This window comes from Falco biarmicus, chromosome 2 (assembly GCF_023638135.1).
Source record: "Falco biarmicus isolate bFalBia1 chromosome 2, bFalBia1.pri, whole genome shotgun sequence".
NCBI classification, from domain to species: Eukaryota; Metazoa; Chordata; class Aves; order Falconiformes; family Falconidae; genus Falco; species Falco biarmicus.
Genome location: NC_079289.1, coordinates 91,971,376 through 91,989,028, shown reverse-complemented (window position 1 = coordinate 91,989,028; position 17,653 = coordinate 91,971,376). Strand labels below are relative to the sequence as shown.

General features: G+C 41.5%; 1 protein-coding gene across 5 annotated transcripts in view; it reads left to right on the top strand.

Annotated features, from left to right (window-relative positions):
- Positions 1 to 6,866: 6,866 nt before the first annotated feature.
- CDKL5 (cyclin dependent kinase like 5) overlaps positions 6,867 to 17,653 on the top strand; it is a 140,668-nt gene continuing 129,881 nt past the window's right edge. For 3 of the 5 annotated variants that reach the window (XR_008820102.1, XM_056327950.1, XM_056327954.1), the window contains exon 1: positions 7,716 to 7,913. The gene's annotated coding sequence lies outside the window, so the exon portion shown is untranslated. Of the gene's footprint in view, positions 6,954 to 7,715; positions 7,914 to 17,653 lie in introns of those variants that run through there. The other 2 variants (XM_056327951.1, XM_056327953.1) reach the window with 2 other exon arrangements.

Here is a 17,653-nt window from a genome sequence, read left to right as displayed (position 1 = left end):
TTGCGTGGCAAGGTTTGGGGGTGGGGCACTACAGGGGTGGCTGCTGTGAGAAGATGCCAGAAGCTTCCCCCATGTCCAACGGAGCCAACGCCAACCGGCTGCAGGATGGAGCTGCCGCTGGCCAAGGCCAAGTTAATCGGCGGCGGTGGTAGCACCTCTGTGATAGCATGTTACGAAGGAGAAAAACAATAATGATCTGCAGCAGTGGGAGAGAGGAGTGAGACTACGTGAGAGCAGCAACTGTCTGCAGACACCAGGGTCAGTGCAGAAGGAGGCAGGAGGGGCTCCAGGCGCTGGAGCAGAGATTCCCCTGCAGCCCGTGGCAAAGACCATGGTGAGTCAGGCTGTGCCCCTCAGCCCATGGAGGTCCACGGTGGAGCAGATATCCACCTGCAGCTCGTGGAGGACCCCACAGTGGAGCAGGTGGGTGCCCAAAGGAGGTGACTGTGACCCCAGGGGCAGCCCGCACTGGAGCAGGCTCCTGGCAGGACCTGCGGCCCCATGGAGAGAGGAGCCCAGGCTGGAGCAGGTTTGCTGGCAGGATTTGTAGCCCCATGGGGGACGCACACTGGAGCAGCCTGCTCCTGAGGGGCTGCACCATGAGTGAAGAACTGCAGCCTGTGGGAAGAACTCACACTGCAGAAGTTCATGGAAGACTCTCTCCTGTGAGAGGGACCCCAGGTTGGAACAGGGAAAGAATGTGAGGAGGAAGGAGCGGCAGAGACAATGTGTGGTGAACTGTCCATAACTCCCGTTCCCCTGCGCTAGTCAGGGAGAAGTAGAGAAATCAGGAATTAAGTTAAGCCATTGAAGATGGGATGGGTTGGGGGAAAGTGTTTTTTCTGATTTGACTGGTAATAAATTAAACTAATTTCCCTGAGCTGAGTCTGTTTTGCCCATGATGGTAACTGCCGAGTGATCTCCCTGTCCTTATCTCGACACACGAGCCTTTCGTTATATTTTCTCCCACCTGTCCTGTTGAGGAGGGGAGAGACAGAACAGTTTTGGTGGGCACCTGGCATCCAGCCAGGGTCAAACCACTACATACCTCTTGAACAATGAGGTTTTGGGGGCAGGGATCATCTTATTTTGTGTTTGTACAACACCCGATCCACCTAAATAAGAATTATGACCAAGAACAGGACTCTTTTAAGTACCATAGTGATGATAATACATGTTTCAATAGGTAGAAATTGTAACATCTCAGCCATGTTGGTATTGTGCAACTCCTCTCTCTCTTCTACATTAAAATTCGTATTTTAGAACATAATCTTCTATATGTCAGACTACAAAAAATATACACATCTTTTCCCTTGTTAAAAATATATTAAAACCAAGTTACAGCTTTGATTTAATTTAAGATTACATTTAGCAGGACAATGTCAGCCTAGATGCAATATTTCATATATTACTGTTTTGTACATAAAGTTTTGGGGTTCTCTATGCAGATGCTCTACATCAAGCTTGGCTTAGTAAGACAGTTCATAAATTCTAATTCTTCTAGAGAGGAAGGGTGATTCTTCTTTCTTATGGAAACCTATTCTCTTAGAAAATAGGTCAAAAGAGCTCCAAGTTGGGGATACTGCTGGTATAGCTGAAAACAATAGTAACTAAGTTTAAATGCAACTAAAAGAGAAAGGAGTGTGAGGGACAAGTCAGACAGAGAAGGAAAACAGAATACATAAACATAATGAGAGGGGCATGCTTTGAGAAACTATTTATGGAAAGTTACAAATGTTCTGAAAACAAAACTCGTCTTAAGAAAATAATAAACAGAAAAAATACTTAGCTATCCTATCTAATCTGCTTTCTTTCTGACATCATTGCTAGGGAGACCAGAGCTCCATGGGGGGAAAAAAAGAGGTAGAAGGCAATGTGATCTATGAGACTATAATATTGTATGTCAGTACCATTATTCTGAGATGGGCTGAGAACTGAGGCACTGGTGGTCTAGACATACAGGAATTGCCCTCAAGAGCTTAAGACACAGACTGCTGCAACAGAAAGCCACCCTACAATCATGTCGTCTTACCCCTTGTCTTGTTCCAACGAAATGCTGACATAAAACTGTGAATTATACTCAAGGATGGAATACTTCACGGGCAAAGCTACCTACGTGCACACAGAAGGTGCCTATTACACACAGTAAGAGATATTAGGATGAATGAAATCCATTAACCATAACTAGTCATTATTATTGAAATAAAGGTGTATAGTTCTTTGAAATGTCAGATTTTCTAAATTACTGTAGTCTGGAAAGAAATATTATTTAACTTTATTCTGTGTACTATTTTCTTGTCATGGAGAAGTTATAAAACCACACTGGCTTTAGAATCATAAAAGAACAATTGAAGTGTTTTTACTTTGCTAGAAGTCCATTTACTTCATTGGAAATACAATGCAAATGATGGCTTGCATAGATAGGTCATTTTCATCAGGTATCAGCACTGTCATAAACACAATAAATTACAGTAAAAAGTGGACTGAGCTCAGAATGTCTAAACAAAGTAAATGTCAACAACTCAATTATTCATCTTTGCTTCTGCAAGTCAAAACAGTCACATCCTGATCTTGCAGGTTATAATTAGGCTGAGTCCTGGCTCTGTAAAAGCAGAATATGTATCTTGCAATCTACCCACATATGTTTAGGAAGCCAGAAGAAAGGGCAGTGGTAATGCATAAGAGGAGAATACAGCAGGTGGCTAAGCAGCACAGAAAACCTATTTTTAAACCAAGAGGCAGAGAGTAGGTAAGCTCTAGATCATTGGTACTTTTCATAGCCTAAACAAGTCTTGTTAAATAAGACAGTAAAACTATTTCTTATAGACTAAGGACTATTTCTTCTGTTAGTTCCTCTCTCCTGGAAGGGGTGTTTGGCTTAAAAGTGCTGGGCAGACCAGCCTGCAGTTCTGTGGTGGGGATGCACAGAAAACCCTCATCCCTATTGAATCCCCACAAATACTCATACCAGGCACATCCTGTGGAGTGAACCACTTTCTGTTTCGGTGAAGGATGGTTGCAGCACCCACCAAAAGAAGGAGGAAAAAATTGGTTTGTAGCCCTTGCACAGAAATGATTGCACAGGGAGGAATAAAGCTGTAACTGATCATGAGCCCTATCTTCAAAATTAAATAATCCCATTCAGGAGCTATACTTGCAAATTACACATTTTAAAATACATGTTTTAAGAAAAGCTTTGTAAAAGCATGTCAGTGCTGTTATAGAAGACTCCACCACCTGAGAATTGCTACTGTTGGCCTTTATTGCATGTATTAAATATGCAATGCTGTATAGGAAACTAATGATAAAATTATTTTTAAATTATTGCTTGTTCAACTGAGAGCTTGGTTCCTGGGAAAGGAAGAGTGAGTTTGTAGAGAATAATAATAAAATCAGCATCACTCCCTTTTGTTACATTGTTTTCTCTCAAGACTCTAGGAAAGAAACAATATCTATTCACTTCTTCATGGGTTTTGTTTCCTCTGTATGTAATGAAATGTCACTGCAAGAAAGAAGAAATGAATAATCTGCTCCTATCCATGTGCCAATTTCTGCACTTTTCAGCTAGGCAAAACTCCCATTGATTTTTGCCTGTTAAAAGGCTCTTATGCTGTGGTACTATCTTGCCCTATGTATTTACATTTCTATCTGCCTAAACTGTGTAGGTAATGCTACTTACTCAGTATCCTCTTGCCATCCACTTCTACTGATGCTTACATTAAGTTTATTCCTACTTCACTCTTAGAGTCAGTGGCTTGATACAGATGCAGTGGGTAAGCAGCTCTTTCCTACCGAGACTGTGTTACACTGGTTAGCCATCAAACTGGTAGCTGCCTGTATGCCTAGCTGATACAATGACTCATAGGCACTCCTAGAGAAGACGTGCATAGGACTTGGCACTTCACGCCGTTTCCAGCAGAACAGATCAGACTGCTCTGATCTGCACTGGAGGGCCAGCCTGACACTGAGCCAGTTAGTTTGTGGGACCAAAAAAGGAAGCCAAGACAATCTGGCTGCTGCCTTCAAGTGCTTGTCTCTGGCCTGGATTACTCCACAACCCCCTTCGGAGTCCCTGGAAAAAAACCACAGGTGGCCCAAACTTTGGCATTTCCCCTCCATGGGAAAAAAATGTCTAAAAATGGTATCTTGTTATGAATGAGATCTGCTGCTTATTTGTATTCAGAGTCATATATGCTTGTTTTACCTGGTAAATAATATTTTTTCCTGTATTTTATTTTAGTGACTTGGTGGAGTCTAGTCTAGCTTCTTAAAACAAATTATCTATTATAGACCATGATGTGCATGTCAGAAAAAAAGGGCTTGGCCTCCACAGCCATGCCTGGTTTGCAAGGGTTCATGTTAGAAAATGCCATCTTTATAGTTGAGTGAAATTAGCCTTAAACTTTTGGATGCAGTAAACAAAAATCTGTTGTACTCTAACAATTCTGTTACAACCACAAGATGGGAGAGAAAAATATTATGAATACTGAAGAAATCCAGAAGACAAGCTATGAGGTTTGATTTCAGGCATGTAATGTTATGGACTATTGTCCTTATTGAAGCAAAGCTCAAGATTAAAATGTATTATAAAGTGTTCTATCTTCCCTATCACATATTGTATGAGAAATAATAAAAAAAAAGGCAGATCTCAGTAAAAAGAATAACTATACCATGTTAGCATGTGAAACTGGCTACTTGTGAGAAGCACTGTTGGAAAAGGAAATTGATTTTGTATAGGTTATAACAAAAAATGCACGGTTCTCTGCTCAGATTTTGCCACAGCAGTGGTTCTGTCTATGCCTTCTCACAAAAATTCAACATGTACTACATCACTTACAATCTGGCCTCATATTAAAATGACAAGATACACTGACAGCAAAAAATTGTTTTAATTGCTAGCATATGTTGCTCAAAATTAATTTTGTTATTTTTAAGCATTAAAGCATTACCCAGTCATTTATCTTGATTTTTAACATGTAGCACCTCTGCCTTCTATCCTGGACTCAGTTACAGGCATAGGGAGGTAATTAAGGACTACAAAATCCATTGACAATATCTAGAGTAGCAACACTGGTAGCACCTTTTCTACCATTTAGACACAGCATTGTATCTTGAACTTCAGTTCAAGTTGTCCTTATTGCTATGGGTGATATGTTGTACTCCTGACAGAACTACATAGGAAGATTCATGTGAAAACTGCAAGTTTTGGCAGACTTTTAAGCATCAAAGTTTCAGAAGATCAGTTCACCTGCCTGCCGTGAACCATGAATCAGATCTTTCAGATGTTACATTAGAAATCTTCTGGGACCTTCCGAACTACAAAGCTCCAAGTCTTTGACTATACTGGCAAGCACCATGGCCTAACAGAAGACCTGTAGAGTGCAACAGTTGGTGTTGAGGGCCTGATCTCTAAGCTAAACTAATTTCAGGGATCCCTAGTGTTCAACTAGTTCAGTTTGAGTCCTGCTGAGTGCTCATTTGTGGCTGGAACGCATTAGGTGCACTCCTGGAGCACCTCTGCCAGTTTAGCTTCGTCCTAAAGGGACCTACTTCATTGCACTCCAACACCACATCACACTGTGAAGCAAAGCACTGTAAGCAGACATGATGACAGCATTTACTTCAAAATTGCATCCCTGATCCAAACTAAAACACTTAAGTGCCCCAAGGCTCATGAAGCAGTTTGTGTGGAACGACAAATGAAAATGAGAAGCCTGATTTTTATGCACTGCAATGCCTTAAGCTCTGTTATCTGTCTACGCAGATTTTTTTTAAGGTTCATAGCCTTTCAAATGAAATACACTTTCAGCTAGTGTTAGATTAGCAATCCTCAGCTATCACTGAGCCCTACGGCATGTTATGTCCAGTGGGCTTCATAAGACTTTTCTAATTTAAATAAGCATTCAAGCATATCAAGAAAATGGAAGCTAAGTTCAAGCATTCATAACTTGCAGAACTGCATTTTGCCATGATGCCTATCTGATAGTCGATGTTTGCCTGAAAGTGGCAGCTGAAAGTGGCTCCAGTTTTTAACTGTCTTTTTGTGTGAGCAAACCTGGGAAGTGCAAGCCTTACAGCTGCTTGCAACACAATCTGCAAGCCGGGGTTATGGTTTTCTAAAGGTGGGAGAAACGTTTGCATGCTGGAGACATTTTCACCGTTTCAGGAGGTGATCTGAGGAAACAAGGAGATACTGATTGTTGACTGCCCGTCTTTGCATCCAGCCAGCAAAAGCAGCATCAGTTCCTACTGCCCTTCTGCACCCCCTCCCTGTTCCCCACACGGGTGACTAACGGCTCTGTGTGCCGGGGGCGTGGGCCAGTTTCCACGCCAATAAAAAAAAAAAAAAAAAGAAAGAAAGAAAAGGAAGAAGAGCCCACCAGTTAGGCGAAATCCCCTCGAACCAGAAGCCACCTGGCCCTCCTGCCTGTCCAGCGAGGGCCACGTCCCTCACAGCCCTCGCTGCTGCCGGAGGCCGACACCCCGCACCTCCACCTGCCTGCGCTGCCAGCAGCGGGGCTGTCACCCGTGACTGCTGCCGCCCCTCCCGTAGCCCGACCTGCCCTCAGCCGCCGCCTCTCCCCCGACGCTACCCCCGCGGCCCGGGCCCGCCGCCGCCCGCAGCCCAGCGCCCGTTTCTCGGCGTCTGCGAGGCAACCGAACCGAGGCTGGGGGCGGTGCTAGTGAGGGTTGGCGGGGCAGGATCACGGCCAGCTTCTATTGGTCGAGGAGGTTGTAGGCGTAGCCTGAGGCCGGCTCATTCCTTTGCTATTGGTGAGAGGGGATGTCAGTGCGGGCTTGAGGGCGGGGCCGGGTGGCTAGTGGCGTCGGTTGAGCGCCGCGCTAGGGAGGGATCGCGGCGGGCGGGGGAGCGGAGTGAGGGGGCGGCGGCGGCGGGCGAGTGAGCGCGCGCCGCCGGGTGTAACGAGAGCAGCGGCGGCGCCGGAGCGGAGGTAGGGGAGCTGCGCGGGGCCGGGCGAGCGCCGGCAGGTCGCCCCTTGCCCTCCGCTGCCCTCACCTGTCACCTGCCGGGCTGTTGCTGCGGCGGCGGGGCGGTCCCGCGCCTCACCCCGTTCCCTCGGCTCCGTCCCTACTACCCCACCGCCGCCCGGCCGCGCGACCGCCGCCGCTCGCGCCCCCGCCGCCGTTGGGCGGCCGCCGCCCACCCCCCTCCCCCCGCCGTCCCGCCGGGAGCCGTTCGCTGGCGCTGCCCCGGTGGGCGTGGGGCCGGTGGGGGTCCCCGCCGGTGGGGGTCTCCGCCGGCGGGCAGGGAAGCGCCGCAGCCCAGGTGCGCCCGGCCCGGGGCCGAGGGGGCGAGGGAGCGGGGTCTGGCGGCGGCACCGTGTCCGCTCGCCGCCCCTCTCGTCCGGGGCAGAGCCGGCGGGCGCGGCCCCTCTTCGGTCCCGCTGGCCGGGGTTGCACTGAGGTGCCCCGGGAGCGGGGCGGGGGGGGGGGGGGCGGCCGCCTGTGGGATTCCGCCCGTGCTCCCCGCCTGGCGCTGGCCGTGCCCGCTTCCTCCCCGTGTTCCCTTCCGCCGCGCTGCGGGCTCGGGCTTTTGCTGTAACGATACTCCCGAGGTTACTGCCATCGGGGGGAGGGAGTGTTTCCCTGCGGGTTTCTGTGTTGGTTTTTTTTGTGTTGGTGGCGGTGGGTTTTTTGGTTGGTTTTTGCCTTTTTTTTTTTTTATCAGTCGCACTGTCGACGGGCTTGTGTATTTTCTGTGCCAGTTATGAGAAAATATAGCTGGCTGTTACCCGGCGGGTGAGCGGTGATGGAGAGCGTGAGAGGGGCCAACACCCAGGAGGGAAGGCTGCTCCTCGGCCGGAGCCGCTAGGAGGAAGAGGGATGCCGGGATTCCCGTTGCTGGGCTATTCCTTGATTCTCCTCTCAGGTTTCATCTTCAGTATTGCTCGGTGAGCAGGGAGAACTCGGTTGCTATCCTCGGACTTGAGCGTATGGAAAAGAAAAGGATTTTTTTACAAGCAGGGTTTTGTGTGGTTTGTGTGCGATGCCTCTTTCCTGGGCTGGAGGAGCGAGCAGCTCTGCTCCTGTTCGGTTCCCTTTGGTGTATGTGAGGGCTCTGCGTGCTGTTGCTGAACTACTCCAGCCTCCCTCTCCGAGATCCTCCTCCTGTCTGCATCGTGTGCTGCTGCTGCGGCAGGTACTGCCTGAGACAGCAACAGCCTGAAACTGCCATAGTGAAATTAGTAATGATCATGCAAATTCCTGTGTGCCATGCCTTGGTTGAGGGAAGCTGTTACCTGACTTCTACCCAGTAGGTTTGTCAAGATGGTAATGCATTAGTTGCGGTTCTACCTGGAAGAGTTCTTATTTATTGCAAATATGTGTTTATTTAGCAAAGCTTCAGACCTTTCAAACAGGCTATGGGAGAATATAAAACAGCAGGGCTAGGAAAATCCTTTGGCATACTGATAGATTGCACACCATGAATGGCTTTCAGGTCCTGCAGTATTGCAGGACAGAAGTTTTAAATTGTCCTGTTAGTTTCTTTTGTTGTTCTCATGTCTCTCTGCTGTTGAGCACTACCAGCTTCCAGTATAATGAGCGATCAAATTGTATATTGCCAGTTGATAATGGTTTCTTGGCTAGCACAACCTACAATTCCCTCTTGATTTTACTGTCTATGAGAACACTTAATTATTTTTTTCCAGAGATCTCAGTGCAAGAATGTCAAATCTAACATTTCAAATAGTCTGATGGGTTTACGTGAAACAACATGATCTTTAAGATTTTTCTTGGTTTTGGTGTGTGTGCTGACTTAATAGTGAAGATGTCTGCAGTTGCAAAAAAAAAAAAAAAAAAGGCAAGCTTTTTATAAAATACATACCTGCCTGTAGTAGAAATAAAAAGCGCCATTTTAACAGGTAGATTGAAGAATAGAAGTATTGGCTTTTTTTATTGTACAGACTTAAATACTACCTCTAGTTGTGTGGGTGTTCAAAGATTTCTTTCATTTTGCTCATTTGGCAATAGGAAGGAAAATCTCCCCCTTTGTACTTCTGGCAAGATGTTCTGCTAGGAGAGAGCTCTCTGCCTAAAGAAGCCTCCACATTAAATAACACACAGGAGCATGGCCTTGTTTGTCAGTATTTACCTAAAACTGTAGTGTTTAAGGATTTAAATAATTGTATCGGAATTTTTGTAGCCATGTTTTAGCCCCTTAGATTTTTCTGGCAGGTCAAAAAACGGGATCATATATTACAATGGGTGAAAGACCGTAGTTTGTAGGAAAGGCGAGAAATCTTAAACTGTAGCAATCAAGTGCTGCAAGGAGCAAGTGCTATACCATATTTTGGAACAAAATCTTTTTAATTAATTTCAGCCAGTGCTTAGACCTGTAGTTGAAAGCAGTTACCACGCAAGTATTTTTTCCATCTGTGTTTTTGAATTACGGCTGATTTTTAACTATAATTGAATGTTAACAATTTTAATTAACTTGATACATAATCCATTGTTGGTTTATGTTAAAGATTATTTTTTTAAATGCTTTAAATTTGAACTTTATGGAAGCTAGAACTAGGTGATTCCTTTTGCCTGACCTTATAGTGAGAGTTGTAACAAACCTGTTGTAGCTGATCTGCTCTGGCTTAGTGTTCAAAACCTGAGGTGTTGAAACAAAGAAATTGCAGATCCATTTCAATGTTCTCGTAGATCCTTTCAGTTTAATAATAATGAAAAAATACACTTTGCGATTCAAATACTGAAATGTTTACTGTAGATCCATATTCCTAAATAAATCATTGGGCATATCCATTTCATGAGCCTTTTTTAGTAGTGAAATAGCCATAGGTAAATAAAGAAAAAAAAAGTGTGGTCTGTATAGAGAGAGCCTCTTTATAAAAAGAGGTTTGGGCTAGTCTGTTGGAAAGTATTATTGGCCCACTGCTATAGTTAACACCATGTTCCAGTATTAAAAGGGTGGTTACAAAGAATATGGAGACTCCCTTTTTTTACAGGGAGTCACATGGGAAAGATGAGGGGTAACAGGTACAAGTTACTCCTGAGGAGATTCCAACTGGACACAAGAGGAAAATTTTTCACAATGAGAACAATCAGCCACTGGGATAATCTCCAGCGTTGGACACTTTCAAGATTCAGCTGGACAGGGTGCTGGGCCATCTTGTTTAGACTGTGCTTTTGCCAAGAAAGGTTGGACCAGGTGATCCCTGAGGTCCCTTTGACTCTGGTATTTATGATTCTATGAACTATAGTGCCAGTGTGGTTTGACACTGGCAGTGGCTAGTTCTGTTGTATGGAGCAGGACTACGTGAGTGGGAGGAGAGTTAAGACAGCAAGTACAAGGTAGAATAAGAGAATAATTTCTGTATGCAGAGAACACCCTCTCTCTATATATAACAAAAAGTCAGTTCAGTGCTGTTACAAAAATAGCTATTTATAATGCTGACTATATATGGATGCTCTTGAAAACTGTTCACATATAAGCATTAGCTTTCTCTCTCACTCGAACACACAACGTTTCAGCAGTAGAAATCTGAAAAGAAAGAACTAACCAGCAGTTTCCCTAGGTATTATTTAAGCTCTGGATAAGATATGAATTCTTATTTTTGAGAATTTTCTTGAGCTTATACGCTTACCCTGAGCAGAGCATAAACATGGGTCATGGAACAGTAATGAGAGGGAGCCACCCTGAAAACGTGTTGACATGGAGGCTAAATAAGTCATTGTGAACTGTGTGCTCATCGTGTGAAAGGAACAAGAATGGCTTACATTTGTCATAACTTCTGTTTGAGACTTTTGGCACTACTCGAGCTAAATCTAGCAACTTAGATTTTTTTTGTCTTGATTTTTCACATCAGAACATCAAGGCATGAGAATGATCAGTTACTTGCTATCACTAAAGAATGTATGTAATATAATGAGTAATAGAGTTTATTTCCTGGTTCCAAATTTTGTATTGTAACTATAATACTTAGTTTCTAGAAGAAGATTTGTTTGTGAATGGTAATACTGGCTTTCTGCATCAGAAGCAATAAGAATTAATTTCATAGTATGTATTGTTTTAATGCTCACTAATTTATAAGTAAACTAAGGAAATAGCTGTTACATCAGCCCTCTTGCTGAGTCTGTGCAATTTCAGAATATTAAATATGGATGAAGAAAAAATGTTAATTTTCTGAATGTTCACAACACTAATGTATGCAGCTTTTAAAAATAAGGGAGTTTTATTTAGAATGTGGTAATATGTTTCCTTGTCACTGTGTTAAGATACTTTAGCATAGCAGAAATAATTATGTTAAGATCTTGATGAAATCATGATGAAAGAACAAAATAAATTTAAAAGGTTCTACGTGTCTTAAACTGTGTTGCTATAGAAATATTGCATTTTTTCCCCCTTCTCTTTGCTGAGGCAACCATGAGAATTCTATAGGAATAGGCTAGCCTTCAGAGAACTTCCATGATTGTTTCTTTTAGGCAAAATAACTTTCAGAAATGAATGTATGGGCTCTCAAGTTAGAGTTGGGTTCTGCTTCTCTGTTCATTTGAAAGTTCATACCTAAGTTCTATTTAGTTGCTGTAGAGTCAAAATAATCTGTTGCTGTGTCTTAAAATGAGGAAAATGTGTATGAAATAAGTAGGTATAGTTAATATATGATGCTATGATACTTACCTGGTATACTGAAGTATTTAGGTCTTCAGAAGCTTTTAATTCTAGCTTTAGTGCAGTTAGATTTATTTTTCTAACATCACTTCAGAAGAGATATTAGTGTGTTTCAGTTTGGCTTTGAAATTTGTGTTCCTAATCTAAGAGGGTTGGAATTGCCTGTTGATGTCTTGCAAATTAATCCTTTAGTTGATTTATTTTTAACAATAGGATAAATTAATTTATCACTGACACTTATTTTGGGAAAAGAAGATAGTCATGGTGTGGATGGCATTCACAAGAAATAATTGCATGGCAATATTTAAAAAAAAAGGTGGGGAGGGAAGCCCCCAAATTGCTTCTCTGAAAAAACCAAAATGCGAATCAGTTCTTAACTGAATTCGCATTATGCCATCCACATAGAGCTCTCTTATTCTGGTTAGTTGTAGCACTGTCTGTTAACTTTTTTTTACAGATGACTATAGAAGTACAGATGTTAATGGTAACACAGTGCTTCATTCAGCTGAAGGAAAGGGAGGATATGGCTGTAAGCTTCAGTAGAATAAAATATTTATCCAACTATTAAGTATAAAAAAAATGTAAAATTCTTGGGACTTGAATATGAAACCAAAACTTTTTTCACCCCTTCCTCCACTTTTCTTCATAATTAGATATCGGTGTTTAAAAGTTGTCGTGTGTTGTAGGAACTGTACATTTCCTAGTGAATTCAAAGAAATGGTTAACACTTACAATGATTTATTTGTAGGACAGAGTTCTTACTTAGCTTGGTTCCTTAGAACTATGTTTTGGTTGATCTCATGGTCTAACAACTAATTGTGAAGCCCTTGTGTTTGTGAGGAAACAGTTTTCAAACTCATAGAATTTGTGATCTTTAAATGGATTTTTTAAAGTTTCTACTGAACTGATAATTATGTAGGGTAACTATCTGGCATAGAATCAGTATGTCTGGTTTACTTTGAGCTTAATGCTTATGAAGTGAGCAACTACTCAGCTGTGAAGTCCCACTTACATATGAAGTAAGTGAATAGCTACTTGAATGTACATCAGTCTACATGAGCTTTACAGTCTTATCCCTTTATGACCTTGAGAAGGTGGATATTTGTTTAGTCTGTATGTGATAGACTGGGTGACGTTTTAACTTGTTAAATTACCTGATTTCATGGCCAGAAAATAACTGCCAGCTGGTAGCTTTTTTAAGCTTTGTACCAGCAAGTGGGACTTTGTACTTTGTATATTTATCTTTAAAGCATAGAAACTTTTGAATTAAACTTGAGGGCACAGTAAATTTATGTTTATAAGCTTTCTACTTGTTGCTACATTTCCCCATCTTAAGAAGGCCATATTTGTGTGTAATTCACATCTCACAAACCCCCTGCATTTGCCTGTGTGTGCATCAGCCCTATGCTGGTGTTGGTAGAAAAAGAAGTTCCAGTATGCCCTGAATGTTGCAGACTCAGGATGCTTGGTGGTGTGCACTACTCTTTTTCTCTCTCCTCTCCCTTTTCATGTGGACAACATTTCTAGATGATGGTGAAGAGGAAAATGTGTTCTGGTGGGAGTCCTGTTGTAGATAAGCCCCAAATGCTTGCTGGAATGATTTGGATGTTACTCTCTGCTGGTTGTTACTCTTACAACAAAATTCAGTATGCCTGGTATCTTGCTTGCTGCAGCCTGTCATGTTAATTGCAGGTTCATCAGAGTGGTTTTCCATGAATAAACGTAATGTAGTTTGATTGTTCTGCATCTTTCAGGATGGTGGGTTTTTTTTGTAGATTGCATTTTTGGCCGTTAACTTAAATAGTAATAGCAAAACTGAGGTCCATGGAAGTTGAGGATATGTCATAGCCAGCTCTTGTAAAGCTGCTCTTGTTAGAGCTATTACACTAAATTCCTGTTAACCTGCTGTGATCAGTAAAAACTTTACAGTAGCTGAAAACAAATTACAGGAAAAGTTTCCTCTTCTGTTTTCTATTTTGAACACTTGGCAACATTTTGTTTATTCCCTGGAGCCACTTAAGACCTCTCTACAAACATTTGTGCATATGTAATGAGTTAAATGTATGTTTAGCTTCAGTTGTATTGTGTATGGAGAAGTGTATGCAGGGTTGGGGCCCAGCTAACTTCAGTTTTAGTGACCCCCTTCAGAGGTGAAGAAATCTTAAAACTGTCAAAACATACAGCACCTTATATAGTATATTAAACTGTTTTTATTCTCACATCTTAATTGATATTTCAAATTTGTGTTGTTCAAAATAGTTGGTAGATATACTGGCAGCTCTTTAAGTGTTTTCTGTGTTAGAATATATTTTGAGTTTGAGAAACAGGGGATGGGCATAGATCTATGATAACTTAGATTAAGTTTAGATTTTATGTTATGTACCATTTGAGATCAAAAAAGTTTAATTTGCTTATGGGCTACTTATGTATAGAACTATTCATCCAAAAGTTAAAGCTGCTTATTAGTCTAAGAGTAGGCAATTGTCATAGCAGTGACAGTAGATGTTAATAATTTTCAGCTGTGAACCTCAGAACATACACTTTTTAAAATTATATCTTTTTTTATTGCAAGATGGAAGTTTGCTGAAGTGAGGCTGAATCTATTAACAAATATAGAATACCCCCTCCTTGACTTTCTGCTGCTGTTTTTAATAGGGTTGCTTAGGGATTTTGAAGTGATAATTGACATCGAGGATGTAAGAGAGGCCTCAGGAGCTTGCCTGGTTAGACCTTCTGCTCAAAAGCAGTACTTTCCTAAAAATATGTTTATTCCTAAAATGTCACTAGGAAAAAGTTGTATAAAATGAAGTTATTCTTCTCTTACCAGGGCACCTTTTTCTTCCCCTGACAGTGCTCAACTAATTTTAATGACACTGCCTGCATTATCTTATTTTGAACACTTGAAAAGAGAATTCCAGCTAAAAGGAAGCAAAAGGTCTTTGATGCAAGCAGATGTGTTTTGGTTTTTTTCTCCTCTTTTTGGCTCTGATCTTCCCCCCCTTTTTTTTTTGTTTCTACTCTTAATCTGCCACATCAACAATGTTGCCATATGGTTGTTCGCTTAACCTCTGCAAAAATGCTTCCACCCTTCTTTGCCTTACCATCAGACAAGGATGGAGTTGCAGTATCCCAGAATCCACCATTCCAGACATGCACACATGGTTATGCTGTTATCTACCTACATCTATAAGTTTTAAAAAAAAACTCTAAAAGAAAACCCCCAAATCCCTTACCTTAACTAATCCTTGTATGAAAAAACCTACAATCAGTCTATGCTTGCTTCAGAAGTTTTGTGCTTTAAAAACTTGAGTCTACCTTATGGACCTCTTCACACTTTCCTGATCCATCTGTTCATCTAGCACAGCTTTTTCTTTCATCCCTTCACACAATCTTAGGCTGTTGAAATGCAAGACGCCTTTGCAGATCCTTTAATTGGTAGTAGTCTTTATTTTTACTTCTCTACATCTTTTTGTATTTCTAAAAAAAGAACCAAACAAACAAACCAACACCCCCCCAGCCCAACACAAAAAACCCCACCCCGGAAGTCTTGTTTCCTTTCTCCTTTTCTTTTTTGACATTATTATTATTACAAAGGATGTTTTCAATTAGATGTCATTATAATGTTTTTATGCAACCATTCCTTTTCTACTTGACTGTGAAATCTTGTTTGGGTGCAGCTTGCATTTAAAGACAGTTATTTATGGAGAACTTTAGCTGTACATCGTGATGTACAGTCAGTAATGAGTTGATCCGGTAAGTCTATAGACTGAAGCTACTACTTTATGCAGTATAACCTATTATAAAACAGAAAACCTTGAAGTGGGGAGCGGTAAGAGCTGATGAAATTTTTTGTGGAACAGGTGGGACTTCAAAGTTTTATTTTAGTTTGAGGGAAGGTTGCTTATGCAATTGTTCCATCTGTCCATCCATCTGTCCATTAGCCTGTCCTCCCACGATGTCAGTAACTTCTGAACCACTTGCTCAATTCCTAGTCAACTTTGGCAGAGGGACAGCGTTCTCCAGGTCTGTTGCAGACATACAGGTCTTACAGAAACAGGCAGATGGTACAGAAGAGGCTGAGCAAGAAATGGGGAACCGTTCAGTGTCTCTGTGGTCAGCCTGTAGTAACACCTATAATGGCATTTGTGCCTTTTGCCAAGGTATAGTGTGCAAAGTCAAGGTAGTATGAAAAGTAGGAGAAACATCAAGCTGACAGGATAGGTTATTGCATTGTGCGTAATGGGGTGGGGTGGGCATGCCATTGAGGGCAATAATTTGGGGAAGTTATTCTAGGAGGGAAGTAAGGGTATTCTTATGATTGGACATGGGACCCAGAGGTGTCATGGGAGACTTGTTTGACAGCGCCTTATGTAGGTTACGCAGGAGTGTAACATGTTTTTTAAAGAATTTCCTATCTTTAAAAGAATTGGGGGAAGAGCTGCTCTGTTTAAACCTTTGGTAAAGAGCAAAGCAAAAAGGAGGGAGTTGTAGGTGGAATAGAAAACATGTCATCTGATGTATGTGGGTAAGAGTTTGTACATATCTTACGAAGTCACTGACAGAAATATGGACTTGATGCAGGAAGAAGAGTGGCAGCCAGCCAGGAGGAACTTCAAACATAGAACTTCATGTGTCAAACATAGGGGGATTACAGAGAAAAGAGGGGCTGTAGTACAGGAAAACAAATCAAAATCACGGAAATATTTCTTGAAAAACTGGGAGGGTGGAAATGGTCTTTCAGTTTAGGATTTCAAGAATTCTGCAATTTCAACAGAACAAATGTGTTGCTTGACTTTCTTTAAAAACTGTACTACTGCTATAAATAAAACCGGATTTTGGTATGAAGGTGACGATGTGGGATGCCCATGGTAATAGTAACAAAACGGTATTTTCAGAAGGTGAACCTTGACTCTGCTTTTCCTAACCAAATAGCTATTGCTGTCATTTGGAGATCATTAAATCTGTTTCAGTAAACTCTTTACACATTGACATTTTAGTTGCCTAAAGCTCTGTGAGTGAACACTATATTTGAAAAACAACAACAAAAAATGCTTTTCTTCTGTTAACCTAAATGTTTTTTCGGTTCCTTCTGCAGACTCAAATTATGTGATGTAATTCACAGCAAAAAATCAATGTATATTTGTAATAAATGTATTTGAAACTTAAAACTGGTTTATGTATAAGTTTGGATGCAGGGAGATGTTTGTATTTTTTTCCTGTGGGATAAATCAAATTTGTTTATACAAGTCACTGTAAAATACAGTGGCTAAATTGTGTTGCAAATAATATGTATGAATGAGGGGAGATAAGAAGATACTTGTATTAAGGCCAAAGTCCACTTGCCTTTGATCATAGAAAGTACTGAACAGCCCTGGGAGGGTAGGAGGCCCATACTGTATTTTTCCACACCAGTAAAATGGGTGACCTTTTGTTTGACTGTTCCAGTTATATTCACTTAAAATAACATTTGAGCTATTGTTGGCTGTTTCATTGAAAATGGAATGGCAGATCAAGCTCGTTAGTTTGCTGCTCTTCAAAGAAATTAACAAAGAGGAAGTATGCTGTCCTTTTAAATAGACTACATAAAGCTTCAATGCTAGTGGAAAAAAGATTGTTAAATTACATAAAATATGAATAAACAGTTTTATTCTAGTAAACTTACTTTTCCACTGTAAAAGCAGTGGGGTTTTTTTAATGCTAGTTCTTACATTCTTTTAATATCTCAGATTTTTAATTTATTAACAATAGTTGTAACTGTGCCTTTGTGACCATCAAACTATTTTCTGGATTTTTTTCTTACATTTCTTAGTTTAATATAACTTCTCTTGCTCACTTTCTGATTTTGATCATTAGTTTTAATTTTAATGTCTTTTTACTTTGTGAAGTACAGCATTAGTTAGAACATTCCCCATCAAAATGCACAAGTTGCCAAGCCCCATGCACCTTTACTGTCCAACAGGCATACATACCCCCAAATTTGGGGAATAATTTGTAGTATTCAAATGTACAAGG